Source organism: Electrophorus electricus, chromosome 6 (assembly GCF_041902795.1).
Source record: "Electrophorus electricus isolate QZ-2024a chromosome 6, ASM4190279v1, whole genome shotgun sequence".
NCBI classification, from domain to species: domain Eukaryota; kingdom Metazoa; phylum Chordata; class Actinopteri; order Gymnotiformes; family Gymnotidae; genus Electrophorus; species Electrophorus electricus.
This window is the reverse complement of record NC_137502.1, coordinates 29,717,272-29,732,228: the sequence shown is the minus strand read 5'-3', so window position 1 is coordinate 29,732,228 and position 14,957 is coordinate 29,717,272. Positions and strand designations below refer to the sequence as shown.

At 36.9% G+C, this 14,957-nt stretch overlaps 1 protein-coding gene and 1 long non-coding RNA gene across 38 annotated transcripts in view; one reads left to right on the top strand and one right to left on the bottom strand.

Moving 5' to 3' along the window:
• Positions 1–1,678: 1,678 nt before the first annotated feature.
• Positions 1,679–6,189, top strand: LOC145658613 (uncharacterized). The gene is made up of 2 exons (XR_014124260.1): positions 1,679–2,361; positions 4,725–6,189. It is a non-coding gene; the product is annotated as an uncharacterized LOC145658613 (long non-coding RNA).
• Positions 6,190–11,093: 4,904 nt separating this feature from the next.
• The window catches only part of pleca (plectin a), a 94,424-nt gene continuing 90,560 nt past the window's right edge, over positions 11,094–14,957 (bottom strand). For 36 of the 37 annotated variants that reach the window (XM_081716306.1, XM_081716311.1, XM_081716309.1 and 33 more), the window contains one exon: positions 11,094–14,794. The gene's annotated coding sequence lies outside the window, so the exon portion shown is untranslated. The remainder of the gene's footprint in view (positions 14,795–14,957) is intronic. The other variant, XM_081716307.1, reaches the window with a different exon arrangement.

The following is a 14,957-nucleotide window of genomic DNA, read 5'->3' as shown; positions in this document are numbered from 1 at the left end:
GTGGGGTGACTTTTATTACATTGGAAGTATGATTTCAGTAATCTGATTTCTCAGATCATGTATGCCTTTACTTTGTGTGCGTCTGAAATGGCATACTTATACAAAACGCACTAGAGTCCATTCAGTACATACTGCCCAACCGTTAAAGCAGTGTACTCTTTTAGTATGCGAGTGTGCAGTATTCACACAACCTCGGAATCGTTAAAGCAGTGTGCTCTTTTAGTATGTGATTTTCTGCTCGCCGAAAGGTTTTGGAGGTCACCGAGAAATGCTCAAGATTGGAGGCAAATTGGCGTTCTCTCAGAGCTTGAAAATCGGCTTTCGATTGCTATGTGTGAATTGTTCAAAGATATGATCCAAGATATTACTGATATCACCCCAGTAACTTATTTTGGGGTGTGTTACGACTTACTGCATGTTACAAGTTTCTACTTTGGATCAAACAATGCAAAAACAAACTAAAACAAGGCAGTGGTAGCTCAGTGGTTAAGATACTTGACATAATCAGAAGGTTGCTGGTTCAAGCCCCACCAGTGCCAAGCTGTCACTGTTGGGTCCCTAAGCAAGGCCCTTAACCCTCAAGTTGTAGTCAGTCATAATGGTAAGTCTCTTTGGATAGAAGTGTCAGGTAAATGAAATACACTATTGATTTCTGTTTACTCAAACATATTTCTCCCAATTTCTCTTCCATGACTAGACTTGTTTTGAAAGTTTTGAAACTCAATTTAGCTAGGAGTTCCACAGAAACTCGTTGTGTTGCAACATCTTAAACATGACAGCATAACTTCAAGTCTGCCCACCCTGACCTTTGCAACACTTAGACTGATCAATCTAATCAAAGTCGCTTATTTTCAAAAAAGAAGAAAAAAGTCGACGCTGAGGTGTAGCAAAATTAGATCTACTCCTGTCAAGGATGGCAGCCCAAATGACCATATTCTTATTTTAATCCTTACGGTTTTGCCATTAGTGCAAGCATGACATGCGGTATTAACTAATCAATATTAAATTATGATCAAAATTGTCACGAGTGAAATCCTGAATGTGACATGACATGAGCATGTAAGGATCGATCTCTTGCAACCCAAACATGACTCTACATGTAAAGAATCCAAGTTATCCAACATGCTGTGTCACATGCATGTGAGAGTAACACACAAGTGCGCAGGACTCAGAGCAGGCTGTGATGGCACTGCTGTCAACTTGTGGTCTGGTACAATAGGTTGTTTTTCATTAATACACTTTTCTAGCTTGTCCGGTGTGCCATCATTGACAGAGGCAGATCAAAGCTCGTTTTCCTTCACCTCTGCATTCTTTTTTTTGCAAGCAAAAATAAGCTCGTTTGAATAGTCACGAAATCCATCTCATACCCATTGCTCCGTGCCAATGCACACAAATCAGTTTTGCAACAAGTCTGCTGAGTCCAAGTGTAGCAAATGTCGAGGCAGTCAGATTTTAAGTTGTGTTGTCGTTTTAAAAGGCTGTGAGCTTGAATTTGTAGCTGTAGAACCAAAGATTAATTTGTGTATAGGTTGGGTTTATCTTAATATCGATCACACATTTCTGACCTTCTTTCTGTGACTTCAAGTTTTAAAATACAGTTGTGAGAATAACTGTGTGTATAATAACTGCGAGTAAAATTTTTTATTAATGTTAAGAATTTTGTCTACAATTTTTCACGTCAAAAATACAAATACAAGTTTTACTTTACAAGTTTTCACTTTAAAATACAAGTATCAGTTTTATTTTGCAAGTTATTTTACAGATCAGCTCCCACAAGGTCTCGAGTTTTGCAACATAATGACATCCATATTCTACCCTGTACTTAGCGAAGCTAATGGTACAATGTACATTTTAAATTAAGAGACATTTTAGTCATCAATTAGGAACATTTAACCGCCGTTATGAGTGCTAACCATATTGTAGTCCAGGCGTGATATTTACTGTCTTACCTTAAGATAGTATTTGGTTATATGAAAACTAGAGACTTCAGTACTATACTAGAAGCACGGCTTCAACTAGGATTGGAGTTTCCATGTCCTCTGTGTCTGCGTGAGTTTACACCGGGGTCTCCGGTTTCCTCCCACAGTCCAAAAACATGGAGGTTAGGTTGATTTGATATTCTAAAATTGTCCTGTATGAATGCGACCTCAGGTCCCACAGAGCTCAGGCTTCTGTTGGAATTTATAGCATATTCAAATACTTTTTTAGATCGACATTTAGTGCGGAGCAATATGGAGTATCGTAAGTGCTTGATGTATATCTCAACGGTTATTAGACTGTAGTCTTTTGCAAATGTTTGTCCCGTCCATATTGGTAGAACTGGTCGAAGGTGCAGAATCGGAATATACCAACAACATGCTGGTAGGCTACTAACGTAATGTACATGACGGATCTTTGATTTGACCTAGAGTGCGTTTACGTGCACTTAATAATCCGATCATTTGGATTAGATCAATTTGATTTCTCCAGTAATCTAATTATTGAAGTGCTCACGATTTCTAAACTCGGAGTATAGCCCAGAAATCAGATTAAGAAGTCCGATAAAGAGAGCTGGATTTTAAATCAGTAATCTGATTTCTCAGATCATGTATACCTTTACTCTGTGTGCGTCCGAAATGGCATACTTATATAGAACTCACTAGAGTCCATTTAGTACGTACTGCCCAACCGTTAAAGCAGTGCGGTCTTTTAGTATGCGTTTTTTTGCTCGCCGAAGGGTTTTGGAGTTCACCGAGAAATGCTCAAGACTGGAGGCAAATTGGCATTCTCTGAGAGCTTGAAAATCGGCTTTCGATTGCTATGTGTGAATTGTTCAAAGATATGATCCAAGATATTACTGATATCACCCCAGTAACTTATTTTGGGGTGTGTTACAACTTACTGCATGTTACAAGCTTCTACTTTGGATTAAACGATGCAAAAATAATATATTCAACTCTAAAACTAAGGTTCTGACAAGAAACAAAACAAACTAAAACAGGGCAGTGGTAGCTCAGTGATTAAGATACTTGACATAATCAGAAGATTGCTGGTTCAAGCCCCAACAGTGACAGCTTGAGGCCCTTAACCCTCAAATTATAGTCAGTCATAATGGTAAGTCTCTTTGGATAGAAGTGTCAGGTAAATGAAATACACTATTGATTTCTGTTTACTCAAACATATTTCTCTTCCATGACTAGACTTGTTTTGAAAGTTTTGAAACTCAATTTAGCTAGGAGTTCCACAGAAACTCGTTGTGTTGCAACATCTTAAACATGACAGCATAACTTCAAGTCTGCCCACCCTGAATTAGATCTACTCCTGTCGAGGATGGCAGCCCAAACGACCATATTCTTATTTTCATCCTTACGGTTTTGCCATTAGTGCAAGCATGACATGCGGTATTAACTAATCAATATTAAATTATGATCAAAATTGTCACGAGTGAAATCCTGAATGTGACATGACATGAGCATGTAAGGATCGATCTCTTGCAACCCAAACATGACTCTACATGTAAAGAATCCAAGTTATCCAACATGCTGTGTCACATGCATGTGAGAGTAACACACAAGTGCGCAGGACTCAGAGCAGGCTGTGATGGCACTGCTGTCAACTTGTGGTCTGGTACAATAGGTTGTTTTTCATTAATACACTTTTCTAGCTTGTCCGGTGTGCCATCATTGACAGAGGCAGATCAAAGCTCGTTTTCCTTCACCTCTGCATTCTTTTTTTTGCAAGCAAAAATAAGCTCGTTTGAATAGTCACGAAATCCATCTCATACCCATTGCTCCGTGCCAATGCACACAAATCAGTTTTGCAACAAGTCTGCTGAGTCCAAGTGTAGCAAATGTCGAGGCAGTCAGATTTTAAGTTGTGTTGTCGTTTGACTGAGCAAGGACTTCAATTGAGCAAGCACTTCCACAGAAACTGGGTGTGTTGCAACAACTGTCAAGCCAATCACCACTTGCACGACTCACTCCTAGTCAGTGTAAACACCTCAGATGAAAGTAAATGTTTAGGGTGATTAATTCATGTAGGTGGAATATATTAGTGATAGTGAAAGTGAATACCATCTGAACAAACAAGGGTAAACTTAAAGGTAAAATCATAACTGTAAATGTGACTAACCACATGACTGATTATGTGTTTACTAAATCCCCAGTTAGTGAACAGATCTAGTCCTGAGAGACATAGAGCTGTATATGAGAAATGAGAAGTGTTGCTACTACAATAAAAAAATAGAAGTGGGTAAGTAAATAGGAAATAAATACTATTGTGAAGGAATGAGGACACCCCAAGAGATTCCCCCAAGGAGAAACATTGTGACATCACATAGATTTTCAACAGATCATAGAACCCACCTTCTTTGAACGCAGAATCAACCAGCTAAAATACTTTAAAATAGCTTAGATCTTTGTTGCAGCAATTTGCCTGCCTTATTCTGCAGAACTCCCCTCACTTAATGTACAATGCATCCAATCAAGCGACAGTATAAGAAATCTGGCCTCACTGTTCATAAACAATTATATGATCAGTGTCAGATAAATAAGTCTTGCAAATCTGTAGGGACAACATATTGTTCTCATTTAAATAATGATGGTTCAAGTGTGATTAATAAATTACTTACCCTTATTTATGTTTCTGTCTGCTCTACTATAGAACAGTGTAACAAATGTTTTACATTTTGTACTGATAAATTGAACCATATCAATGTTTTTCTTTGTTTTGCTTTTCTGACCCAGGTGACATCAGTCCTGTCTGTTAAGACAGTCACTTTTACTTCATTTCAGTACCTGTGCATTTATGTCTCCAGGCTGATCATGACGACTACTACTTGCAGACTTGACCCTCTTCCTACTTATCTTTAATCTGCCAGCAATTTGTCCTGTAATCACTACTATTATTCATTATTTTCTCATTACTGTCATTGCTGCACCTGAACTGAATCTAGCTGCTGCCCTTTCTGTTTCAAAGAAATATGGTGGTGCTGCCGATGTGGTTACAATATCCCAAGCTAATCTTCTATTTTTATTTTCTATTTCTGGCTAAGGTCCTTGAAATGTCCTTTTCACTTTTAATAATACCCATATTTATATCAACACTAAGAGCAGTTTGGCATCTGCTTGTGTTCTAATCTCTGACTCCATCAAATAAAAACATAGATGCAATTGAATATTATTAAGATCAATTCTTCTAAGATTGAGATTATTTGAATAAATGCTAAAATGTTTCTATTTTGGATTGTTTAAAAATGTTACTTAAAACATATCTTTTAGTATGGCCTTCATCCATGTTTGATATTTTGATATGCTTATGAAAAGCACATAATGATAATAATAATAATAATAATAATAATAATAATAAATGAATAATAAATAATAAATAATCATAAATAATAATAATAATAACTCACACTAATCCCTGAGAACCAATTTTATACAGTGAGTATTCACTTTACTGGGTACACCAACTGTATAAAATTATCTAGAGCATGTACCTGTCCTATTTACAACTGTAATTTATCACTGATAATTACTTACTGACATGCCATTATCAACTCAAAGGATAATTAATTTATCAAGAAGAAATAACTCTTGGAGCAAATGCCACAAATATAAACATACCTGTCTAATTGTTTTTGGTGACAGTTTTCATGTCTCTCATACTTTTGGTTTTGAGATGTCTTTCTGTGCCATTTTTCCTGGTTGCTCCTGTCCTTACTGCCAAATTTATGACAGCCTTTAACAGTCTCTTTTCATCATTCCTTTTGTAGTGTCTTGGCTAGGGTCAAACTAGGTTCTAACTGAAGAAGTTCAATGCTCTGCTGACTCTGCTTCACAACTGTGATGAATGTTTTTGCATGTTCCTCTTGTACGTGACAAATAATTGAACTGGGCTCTTCAGATATGCTGCATCTGCCCAAACAGGGCTGTTCAAATGCTTCTATCTGTTTGTTGCCCAACTCACTCAGCGACAACACCCTGAGAATATGATCTTCTTCCTCTCCCATCATGTGGAGTGAGGAGTTTACCTGATGTTTCTTTGGATTTGTGCTCAATCCAGAAGTGAGATGAAACTACTCACCGTCGGATCCACTTGGGCCACTCCACTTTGCAGGTGAAGTCAAAAGGCTCCATTGTGTTTTTCACCATAACTGCCATTGTCTTTAAACCATGTGTTGGAAATTAAAACTACTGAAGTATTACAGTGTCTGGTGGTGTGAACTGCTCATTCAGGTTTCACACACAATCCACTCCTCTCTCTAATTCCAGTTCCAAAGGTCTGGCTGTGAATAAACGTGTTCTTTACCACTAAACATTTAACACAGACATGTAGATTACTTGGTACTAATGATTTCTTACAATGCAGCTTTTTACTTTACTATCTACCCAATAACCATATGCATCCAACCCGACACATAGCATTCTGGAAAACATAGTATCCATCAGTACACTGTGCTTATAGTGGATCAAATATCTTACACAACATTCATTTTTGTCTTGATGGTTTGCGTATGGATAACGTGGATAACGTGCGTATTACTGATCACTTTTTCCCTCTGTACCTGAGGTGTCCACAACATTTGGCAATTCAATGTTTATAAAAATGCATATACAGAATATTTAAATAACTAAAATAACCAAAATACCTAAATAAACCACAACCACACTAACATATCTGTTAGTCTAACTTGAAGTAATCATGACGTATACGCTGATGTATACGCTGAGAAGAGCAAGATTAATTAAGGGCAAAACCATAATCAGAGTCGTAGTCACAGTCCAGGGTCATAAAGCCTATATGAATAAAACAGGAATGCATAATTAACACAAAAACAGAAAAAGGGAACATGCTATAACTAAACAACATGAATACAAGCAGCAAAATTAATGCTGGCAATAAACACAAGTGATAAACAAGGCATGGCTAACAAGTAGAGGCTAGGAATCACAAATGGGAAAACAGGGTTTAAAAATATGGTATAATGAGAGTTAACAAGAAACAGATGATACAAAAGAGAGTGAAAACCAAAACAAGGACTGGAGAATATATAACAATAACATGAGACAGCATGGAGACAAGGATGCTAGGAGGGGCCAACCATTAGCAACCTAATATGGTGAATACATAGTCTTTAGAAATAAGTTTTAGCAGAGTCTACAGTCGTGAGCAAAGGTTTTGAGACTAGCACAAATTTAGGCTTTCACAAAGTTTTACTGCTTCAGTTTTATGGTGTATTACCGTTAGATTGTGACGAGTGATCAGATGAAGTCATTCTATGCCATGAAAATTAATTTACTTAATCACAAAAATTACCATTGCATTTCAGCCCTACCACAAATGGCGTGCTTACATCATTTCATTTCCTGACATTCCACTAATTGATAATAATAATAATAATAATAATACTAAGAGGACAATGGGAACAGCAATGCCAAAGGGTGGGGGCATAGCAATTTTTTTTCTTTGCATTTAAGAGCACTTCTATGAAGTAGGTACAAGATGATCATTTTAAAAGCATGATGTTCAAAAGGTTTTTAGGTGTACTTGGTGTACACTTATCAGGTACTTTATTAGACAAAAAAAACTATTCTTCTGAAAAATGTGCAGTGTTTTTAGTACTTTGTGCACTCTGGCTTTTCCAACATCAACAGCACTGATTATTTTACTACAATGCTTGATGAGGTGAGCAAATGCCATGCAGAATCCCTGTAGTATTATATCCTCATTTGTGGACTCTCCTCTTCATCTCACACCATAGGTTGTCAATGGAGTGTAGGTTAGGAGATTCATGGGGCCATGGCAAAAGTTTGATTCTGTGATAACAGAACCTGTTATGGGTGTTTGGAAATATGGTGTGAATCCGTGTCTTGCTGGAACCACAGTGCGGCTCAAGCTCCCTGATAAAGGTAGCAGGATCTCAGTTTAAAATCTCCCTGTACTTAAATTAGTCCATGATACCATATGGGATCACTATATTCAGGGGGGCACATAAGTCATAGCAGTTTTTTAATGACACAGTAAAGTTGGAATTATTCTTCTTTATTTATCTGAATACCAGTGTGACGTTTGGAGGAAGGAGCAAAGCACGAGTGCAGGGATAAGGAATGTTTTATTTGCAGCTCGTATACAAAGAAAAGAGGAAAAATTCCAAAAATAGGTCTCTTGAAGCGTCTTTGCAGCACAAAGGTGAAATGTGAACCACTGGATGAGAGTACCTGTGGGCTTAAAAAGGGAGCGATGATGAGAGGTGAACAGGGAACAGGTGTGTTTGTGGTTGGGCTAATAAAGTGGTGATTGGGATGAAGAGAGCGGCGGTAATGGAAAAAAAGGTTATGCATGTGGGTGTGGTTGTGGGCGTGTCCCTGGACCTGCTTGACTATGCCTTACACCTACCATTTTGTGACAATTGTGGATTATTATGAACTGCCTTGTTTGAGTCGTCACCTTTGTAGTCTGCTAGTTTTTGAATGAAACCTGCTGCAGCTGGATCCTCCCATTCTCTGAGTCAAACTTTGCCCACATTGATCCAGCAGAGATACAAGCTTGATCTGCAATTTGCATCAAATTGCTCTGCCCCTGCTGCTGTCCTGACCAAGAAAAACCACTGTGGCTGCTTGTGTTCCTGGGGCTATTCTAGAAAGGTCTGATGGCTCTTCAGATCGCTGTACAAAAAATTTGATAAAGTGTTCTGTGTACTTTGTGTACCACACCCTGATGTTCCATATGGCTGAGTAATGTTAACACTAAATGTTACCTTTACTGAATGGTGAAGCAGACACCTGGGGAACCACCCTAGCCAAGACCCTGCCTTACAAAAAAAAAAAAAAAAAAAAAAAAAAAAAGCATTTGCATTTGGTTTTTACAGCCTGTTTAAAGTGGTTTTCGATCATCTAGCATCCGGAAAGGATCATAGCTACAGGTAGCAGGTGGAGAAAACCCACACTTAAGATGATATTTCATTTGTTGCTGTCCAAGGAAACTGAGCTGGCATGTCACAGTGAGACCACCTCTCTGACACAGCTCATCCAGATGGCTATCTCTGTGGACAATCTTAATCAGGCCACCACAGTCACGCCCACATGCAGCATTCAACTTGAACCTAAACCCATGCAGTTGGGCTCTACATGAAAGTGCTTGACACGACTCCAGAGGCCCAAGTCTTTACTGTGTTGGTGAGGAACACTTCTTTGACTGCTACCCAGTGCACCCTCACAGATTAGAGGAGGGGTAGGCACATTGCCACACTCCCGTAAGTACTTCCTCCTTCATGTTAATAACCATCATTTCTTGTTTGAATAACAGAGAGCCCCATCATTCCAGTACTGGCTTCCATTCTTCATCCAAATGGTGTAAGAATATGTTCAACAAGGTCAAGGCCACTCACCTCCCTGGGTCCTACCCAGCTCTCTCTCTCAGAATCTGTTGCCATGGAAACCTATGTGACCTGAGGCCTGTTGGCAGGGTTTATTAGTGCATGTAGTATTATGCAATATGTGCAAAACCACAATCAACAATGAAAAAATTATTTTACTTGTCTCATTCATTATCTAGCACCTTTATGGTGTTGCCTGGTAGGCACCTGGCAGGCTTCTTCCTGCTCTGTGGTTTTGAACCTGTTTTGGTAAAAAGGGACCTAAAGAATTCATACCCTCATCTTGCTTTTCCTGTTGCAAAACCTCTTACCACTTATTCTACACCCCTCATGTCTCTTCACAGTGCCAAGGTAGGAGTGACTTTTTTCCCCAGGTCTCAACTCATGTATAATAATTCTTTTTTCTGCATGAAAATCTGAATTCAGTACTGCAGGCCCATGCTCTAAAATGCTCATCAGTGCCTTTTGAATCAGGATGGTGAGCAGAGCTCCTAATAAAGTTACCCTATTAGTTTGCAAGAATGTTTGAAACTCCTTACAGACATGAGGAGTTCAGAACAGGGTTGACACTCATCAAACCCTGCTTAAATGAAGTTATGCAACAGTAACAAGATGCCTAGCAGAAAAAACAAGCTACACTTTTCCTGGTGTAGTGGTACAGGTAAATATGCTTTGATGACTTTCCACCACCACTCAGGGAAACATCTCAATAGATGTTTGTGATGTATGTGACAGATAAGCTGTCTGCACTCAGATTGGTCTAATGTGATTAGACCAGAAAAAGACTCACAAGGTGTGGCCTTATAATCATCTCAGGGTGCAGCAGGTGACGTTAGAAGTTGCACGGAGAGGGACAGACAGGCCAGTCTGCGATAGCTGAAAAGGGAGAGAACAAGTCGAGCAGAAAAGTGCTCGTAAGCTGATTCCATGTTAAAGGAGGCTGATAAGCAGATAAACAAACAATGCCCAGGATCTTAGTATTAAGGGGATGAATGAATTCCTGTGTGAGTGGCTTTGCATGTTATCTGAAGTATTAAGTTGATCTCATGCTTAGGCAGTCTCCATGTGTGGGGGCCCTGTTAGATATTTTGCTAGGTTAAGTCAGGAAATGGTAGTGAGCTTAAGATTCTCAGTATTTATTTGTGTGCATGGAGTATCTTCAGATCAGTTTTCTAGCATCAGGATACTGGCCTAATGTCAGCCAAAAGAAAGATCAAGGAGAGAGGGGCGGAGGAGAAAATGAATGAGGCCTTAGAAGCCTCAACCCAAGAGAAGTTATCACCTCTTGACCATCGCATGTTCTGCTACAAAGACACATCATACCCTGGCACACAATGAGAGATTACAAAGGCATTCAGAAACATGCTTAAGCATAAACTTTACCACACCTACGCATAACTTTCTTGCATCCTTATTTTCACTTGCCATGGTGTTAATTAATTTATTGGTAGCTTGTGATGGCAACAGAATTTGAGAATGGGGGTATAAATAACATATAAATATATAACATAGCAAAAAATGGAAGCTGCAACCCAATTACAGAATCTAAAGAAAATCAATACACCTATATAATCACAGTCCTTTTGCTCACTGTATACTGCTTCAGCTGAACCTTGGTAAGGTCACTTGATCTAACAAAATGTGGGCTAACTACATTACTGTTATTGTACACTAGTGTTATTGTCTATGTCAAAACATATACCATTTTAGTTCATAAAAAAGAGAGAGCTTAACATAGAGGCAAAACAATATATTTGTCAAATGAATAGTGAAACCACTGACTTTTTTAAAAAAAATTTTTTTACCTTAGTCATCTCTCAGTATCTATTATGGCCAGACAACTAAAAACAATTACATTAGTTAGGACATTGCTGGTCTTCATTAATCAGGTAATTACTATACAAAACAGCAAACAAAAAAAAAAACATCAAAAGATGCAGCACTAGCATTATAGGGGAGTCGGTTTTAAGCATAGGCTGTACTGTATATACTAGTGGACTGGCCTACAGTGGGTGAAAAGTGAAGTCACTATGTGTCTGATGCCCTCTAGTGCATTATGTTTAACCATTCAACTATGCCATCATCTATCCAGTTCACATTTTACTGAAATTGAATGGGTGAGTGTGAATGCATGGCTTGTTCTTGGGTTTTTGACTATATTTCACAGATGTCTGTTTATAGTAAGTTAAAATCAGTGGCAGTTTGAGGAAGCAGGCTGATCCTCGATGTTTTGCTCTGAATAATTTTTGCTCATGATAACTGTCACGATTGGCCACCCTCCTAGTGTCCATGTCTCCAATGTTTCCTTCTCTTATCTTTATTTTGCTTGATTTCCTTGTTGTGGTTCTGTTGCTTAGTTTCATTTTCTCTGCCCCACATGATTTGCACCTGTGTCTTCTTTAGTGTTCATTAGACCATCTATGTAAGCCCTGTGTTAGTTTAGTCTTGTTGGTGACCATTGTGAATGTAAGCCTGTTTGTTTATCCATGCCTTTGTGTTTCCTAGCCTTGTTTTAATTCTAGCCGCTGTTTGTGTGATTCCTAGCCCTTTGTTATAGCCTGCATCCTTTGTTTGTCTTTGTTTGCTTTTGTTTGTTTATCCAAACTATACATGTTGGTAAACTGCCCCTGGACTATGACTACATCTCTGACTCTGATTTGTACCTAATAAATCTCACTCTTCACATACATTTGCCTCCTTACTGCTCAATGTTACAGTGACATGCCATCAAATCAGTCCATAACTTTAACATTTGGAATTTCATAAAAATGTTGCTTACATTTTTAAAGAATTGCATCTAATAACTCAAACTGAAGGGCAGAGCAGGCCACAGTGTCATCAGATAGATAAACTAACCAATCAAGATCAATATATAAATTCTGGAACATTTTTAGTTTTGCAAATCCATTACGTGCCAACACCTGCCAAATTTTAATCTGATGTCTATTTTATAAACATTTCTAAAGTAACATTACTGGGTCATTTTTGTAATTCTCCTGGGGGTATACCCAAAGACACACCCTAGTAAAGGCTTAGCCCTTATTCATTAATCTATAGTGATATTTGTTTATAAATTCTTTTAAAAACTTCTTTAGTCAGTTCATATTACTTCCATTCTAAAGGGCACTGTTAACAGTGCAGATGACTTTGTCTATACTAATTAAGGGCAATTTAATTAATTTCCTGTGTTAGTTAAAGGGAAAGTCTGCATGCATCCAGCAATATCATCTAATGTAATGCATGTGAAAATAATTTGCATGGAGGAATTGTTACTTTTCATATCTTTTAGAGAACACTTACTGCAGCTATTTTTGAAATAAAAGAAAGGTCCACAAAGTATTAATTTTAGGATATAATAAGCTAAATATGTGAGCTGAAAATAATTTTCTAATGGTATGTATAGTAAGGAAATCCTCAAAAAATTACATGAATTTAATTTTTGTTGTTCATATATGGTTAAAACATTTTAGTTTTGTTTTATATCAATTAATGTCAAATGTCAAATAATGGAAGGTACTGTAATTACTCAATTATGTAATAGTGCAAAAATGATTCAGGTACAGGTAACCTTCTTTGTATCCCTCAAGTAACTAAAAATGTACTGTATAAAATAAACAAACAAACAAAAACAAAAAAACCCCACCTGTGTTCCAAATAGTTTTGAAATAATTGGCATTAAATTACATATGTTACAACTATGTTCTTACGGATATATATGTATATATAAGTGCATGTAACAGATCACATTATTTCAGCCTATACAAATGCAGTGGTGTGTGTTGCTAACCCTTCAGAGTCAACTAAAGGGTTAACAGAAAAGTAAACAGAAAAACATTTTAAATTTCATAAATAAAATTAAAAATAAAACAAAACACACCAACCCATTCATATAGACTTTAGATATTCTTGTTTACTATATGACGCACTTCTATTTGAGCGTGGGACTAATCAAAAGTGCTCTTAAGCAGCAGCATGTCTAAATGGGAGCAGTTTCTGTCAGATGAATTATGAATGAGAGATACGCCTGGCTAACAAGCAGCATGTGTGCCAATTTTCTTTCACCTGGACTTAGTTTTGAGAACTGCTGAGCAATATTTTGGATTGTGCATGGGGTCGCGCAATTATTTTTCTAGCTCATACTGATGTAAAAACAAATGTTGAAATATGAATGCCTAAATGCTATAGCTTACAAAAACACTTTATCATTGATATTTTAATAGTTTATTTACATTATAATATAATCCCATCCTATAAATACAAGCATGTCTCATTTCCCAAAACATGGCAGTCTTGATTCAAATATATCCTTAAACTGCCACAAGAAGCTTACTCACAAAAAGCTTTGTTGAATACAGCTGTTCACACTGCATTATTTGATCCATATTAGCAAAAACATGCAAAGAAAAAACAATCAAATAAAAAAAATTATAAATATATATAAAATGTGAAAATATAGTTGATAATGACACATATGATGACTACAGTATAGTGATCATGTATTTCAAAGGAAAAGTGGGGGGGGGGAGATGGTATTTGAAAAAGCATTTTTCAATCCAAGAGAAAATGAATAAAGTAGAAGACAAAAAAAAGGTACTCTAGAGATTACGAAAGTTATCAAAGGTGCATTATACATGGTGATAAAAACTGTATACTGTTGTGATTTATGCATGAATACTTCAAGTTTTAATTCATTTCTTCTTATTGTGCCATAGATTACAAGTTTAATATGTACAGTTGTTAAAGGTTTATAGAGGACAAACTCTTTTGTGACTTTAGAAATGTACCACTTGTTGAACTACACCATTTTAATTAATTGTTAAGGGCAAGGTGTCCAGTGTTATCCAGTGAAGAGTTTATAACTTGGCAATATAGGATATATAACAGGTCTAAAAACCCTCAACATGTTTTGTTAACCCATAAATTAATCCCATACATGGGTCTGAAGAGTAGCCGATTTGAATTTTGATTTTAATAACTCTAATCAGTTTTAAAAAGCATGATTTTAATAATTAGCAAATAATATTAAGCAATATTATTGCTGAAAAAATTATTAACAAATGAAGGTAGCAGAACATGTATGTTGGTCAATCTATTTGTGGTTCTTTTGATTGGAGCCATCTATTTTATAGGATCTCTCCAGTGGGCAGTGGAACACAAGGAAATTGTCTAGAACAAACCATGAATAGATTAAATGTTCTGAACCAATACATTTATGAATTAATATATTGTATGCAAAACATACATCAAGAAGCAATGTATTATAAAAAAAAAAGCCTGGCATGTAAATGAAATCAATGGAAGGTAAAGCAATATAATCGAACATATGGTGAACCATCACACTTCCGTAAGTACCTACATCATTTGCGTTTGAATGTGTTGATGAGATTTCAGTGTTGAGGCTCAAAGTAGAAACATTTCCTTTTCAGCAAGAGAAAGCTGTTGATAATACAAAAACCTCATTAAGACAACTTTGCTAGCCTAATGCACATGATGCATTTTTGTCACTTCATACTGTAAAATAATTCAAAGCCTTTCAGGATTAAATACTATAATGAAAACTACAATTTTAATCTGTAATCTTGAAAATGTAAAATTTATG